Source organism: Chrysochloris asiatica, unplaced genomic scaffold (assembly GCF_000296735.1).
Source record: "Chrysochloris asiatica unplaced genomic scaffold, ChrAsi1.0 scaffold00040, whole genome shotgun sequence".
NCBI lineage: Eukaryota > Metazoa > Chordata > Mammalia > Afrosoricida > Chrysochloridae > Chrysochloris > Chrysochloris asiatica.
The window spans coordinates 16,517,977-16,522,186 of record NW_006408558.1 but is presented as its reverse complement, the minus strand read 5'-3'; positions in this window follow the sequence as shown (position 1 = coordinate 16,522,186).

Below are 4,210 nucleotides of genomic sequence, written 5' to 3'. Positions count from 1 at the left end.
AAGCAATTTGCCATTAACTGCCAGTGGCCTCATTTGTTACACTCGGGCCTATAGGGCCTCGAACCTCTGACCAGTCTTACATGGTCCGCAACACACCCTCTGGGGCGCCCTGCCCTTGGGGGCTCAATGGCAGGTCCTGGGGAGCAATAGTCTGCTTAGTGTCACTGAGGGTCAGGCTAGGGTGGGAGGAGCTGGGCAGACAGGCTCAAGGTGGGTGCTGGCTGGGAGGTGGGATGGCCAGATGCTTAGGGCCCCTTGGAGGCACAGTAGGGAGTCTGGGTGGTGCCCCAGGGTGTAAGTCTGTGACAACGGGGACAGAGAAAGCTCCTGAGGCAACCACCAGCCACCAGGCTGAGCAGCAGCCTGCCACCTAGGCTAATATGCAAGATGCATTGGAGAGCTCGTTCTTGTCCGGACGTGTGTATTGTGTGAAGGCACGCTGTGGGGAGTGCCATGGTCACCTTTATATGACGCCACAGTTTTGTGTTCTTGTTGAGTGCTGTTGTGTTGGCCTGACTCAGCGATACTCTACAGGATTTCTCTGGAGTCCAAACTGACTTTGCAGTCCAGTGCTTATCCTAGAGCACCACACCAGGATTCTCACCAAATGACTGTTTGTTGTTAGCGTTGTTAGGGACTGTCCAGTCAGTTCTTACTCAGTGACCCTTGTTCAACAGAACGGAATCTTGCCGGGTCCTGCACCAGCCTCACAGGTGTTGCTATGTTTGAGTCCATTGCTGCTGCCATCGTGCCAGTCCATCTTGTGGTCAGTGGGTTTGGTAAAGTGAAGGGTCAGCAAAAAGGAGTGAGAGTTATTACAAGATGAATTGGTTTCCAGGGACTGGTTCTTCCTGATAACATGTCCAATGACTGGGCTGTTGTGTTGTTAGGTGCCATCGAGTCAGTACTGACCCATAACGACCCCATGCACAGCAGAACGAAACACTGCCTGATCCTGGGCCAACCTCATTACTGTTGCCACGCTTGAGTCCATTGATGTTGCCACTTGGCCAATCCATCTCATTGGGGGTCTTCCTCTTTTTCTCTGACCCTCCACCTTACCAAACATGTTATCCCTTCTCCAGTGATTGGTCCCCCTGACAATATGTCCAAAGTATGAGAGATGAAGTTTGGCCATCTTGACCTCCAAGGAGCACTCTGGCTACACTTCTTCCAAAATGGATCTATTGGTCTTTTTGGCAGTCCATGGCACCTTCAATATTCTCCTCCAACACAACTCAAAAGCATCAATTCTTGTATGGTCTTTTGAACTTCAAGGTTGGTGGTTCAAGCTCACCAGCTGCTCTTTTGGAAACCTTATACAGGGTCGCTATGGGTCGGAATCGACTCGATGGCATTTAACAACAACAACAACAGTCTCTTTTTAAGGAGCTCTGGTAGCGTAGTGGTTACGAATTGGGCTGTGAACCTCAGGGTCAGCAGTTCAAAACTACCAGCTGTTCTGTGGGAGAAAGATGAGGCTTTTTGCTCCCGTAAGGATGGACAGCCTCGGAAACCCTGTGGTGAGTCACTGAGTCGGAACCGACTCCACGGCACATCACCACCACAAGTGTCTTTTCATTGCCCTTTTTTTGTGTTTTCTCTTCCTTTTTTCTTATTAGCTCTCTTTTCCTGCCCCCCCTTTAAAGTTATTATCATTTTTCTTGCTGTTTCTCTTCTTGCTGCACATGACAGGAGACAGCAACTGTGTCCTCTGCAGCGTCACAAGAGCTAGTACCAGCTTCCACACCACCTGACCTACGGCAGACAGCAGCCAACATCAGTCAAACCCACCCGAAACTGGGCTGCAAGAATGCCAAAGGAAAACCAGCACATGTTTCTATTCTCTCATCACTCACCAGGAGGCAGCTGGTGACAGCCTGACAACACACTAACACACAATCATTAATAAACACAAACACAACGAGACCACGAAGTCTCAAAGACAACACATGACCGGAGCTCACATGAAGAAAGGAGAGGGAGGCTCAGACAAAGGACCAAGATTCAGAGAGGAAAAACACACAAACAAAGCAATCCTCAAGAAGAAAAGATAATGGAGCTCCCTTAGAAGGAATTCAAAAGGATGCTGTTAGGGTACCTTCAGTGGATTGACAGAAAGCTCGAGGAAAGCAAGGAGACCACAGGAAAAACATCAGGAGAATTTACAAAGACACTACAGGCACAGAAGCAATAAATGCAAATTGGGAAACAGTCCAAAACCTACAACTAGAAATTCAGAAGGTTCATACTCAGCGGTCGGAACTGGACAATATATTTAAAGGGCACAAGAGCAGATTCGAAGAAACCTGAATTAGTGAGCCTGAAGAGAAATCTTTCCATACTAGTAAGCTAGAAACACAGTCAGAGCAAAGAATGATAAAGTAAGAAAGCCGGAGAGTTACGTGGGACACCATGAAGAGGAATCACTTCCGTCCGGCTGATTGTAGTTCCAGAGCCGGAAGAGACAATACAAAGCACAGAGGCGTGTTGGCAGAGTGGCTGAATAAAGTCTTCCCCATTGCTGGGCGGCCCTCTGAGGTGCAGCTATTGGTCTGTGTGTGGAAGGAGGAGGAGGGGTGAGCAGTGGACATGCCGGGAATCAACTAGCCCAGCGGACCACCGAAGCGTGTGAGCCGGAGACCAGGAGAACTAGACGGCGCCCAGCTCCCACTACCAACTGCTCTGAAAGGGATCCTGTTAGAAGGTTCGGGATAGAGTGGGAGAGAATATGGAACAACACTGAAAATGATTTTAAAAACAAGAGAGAGACCAGACTTACTGGTCAGAAAGAGACTGGAAGATCCTGAGACTAGGGCCCTTGACCACCCTTCAGATCTGCAGAGGAACTCACTCTCATGGCCCAATCTTCAGCCAAGGTGTATTAGGGGTAACGACACTAGTAAGGTGTGCGCACCATGGAATGGCCAGTCATTCAAAAGCCAAAGAGCATCATTTACCTGAGGACCAAGTTGAGAAGGGCTGCGAAGTCAGGTGGAGTGGAGCTGGGTCCCGCGGGGAGGAAGTAGGACAACTGGCTCCAGGGAGGGGTCGCAATCACTGAGATGAAACAAGGTGTATACTTTGTGGAATGTAAAACTGATGATCTTTTCTGTAAACCTTCACTCAATTCACAACAAAAGACAAAAACTTTCCTAACATCATGTTTGGTAAGGAGGAGGGTCAGAAAAAAAGAGGAAGACCCCCAACGAGATGGATTGGCCAAATGGCAGCATCAGTGGATTCAAGTGTGGCAATAGTCGTGAGGTTGGCCCAGGATCGGGCAGTGTTTCGTTCTGCTGTGCATAGGGTCGCTATGGGTTGGTACTGACTCGATGGCACCTAACAACAACATCATCATAAAATATGAGACAATAAGCATTCAAGAAGCTGAGCAAACCCCAAACAGGGGAGACCCCATAAGAAAACCACCAAAACATATCATAATCAAACTTTCTGAAACCAAAGACAAGGAAAAAAATACTGAAACCAGCTCTGGAAAAATGAAAAGTGACCTACATAGGTCAACCAATAAGAGTTTTTATTAAGTTCTGATTTCTCAGCAGAAACCACGCAGGTAAGAAGGTAATGGGATGACTTATACAATATGATGGTGAAATTAGGACATTTTCAGACAAACAGAAATTAAAAGAATTTGTAGAAAGCAGACTAACTTTATAAAACATACTAAAGGTTCTTTGGATTGAGAACCGACAACAGTAGACAACTTGAGGTTAACATACACAACATTACCCAGAACTCAATCCAGAAACAGACGTATCCAAAGTAAAACAAACATAAAAGACTGAAAACAGGGAACCCGAGATATCAGTGTATAATGAAGCCAACTAGTGTAGATACAGAACTTCCAAATGGTGAGGAAATCAAATAGATTCTGAGATAAAACAGATTACTTCAAATGGGAAAAAGTAATAAATTACAGTAATCTCAAAGAAAATGAATACTGCCCCATTAAAATAAGAAAGAAGAAAATCAGAAAAATTTAGTAACCATTAACCAGCAACAATGAAGAAACTGGAAAGAATATCCACAAACAAAATGAACTCAGCCAGAAATTTATGTGAAACAAGTACCAGCATCACAAAAAACACACAGCAAAATGAGAGCCATCAACTCATGTCTATGGATAATTAATTACACTGAATGTAAGTGGATTAAATGCACCAGTCAGGAGAAGAGAGTAGCAGAA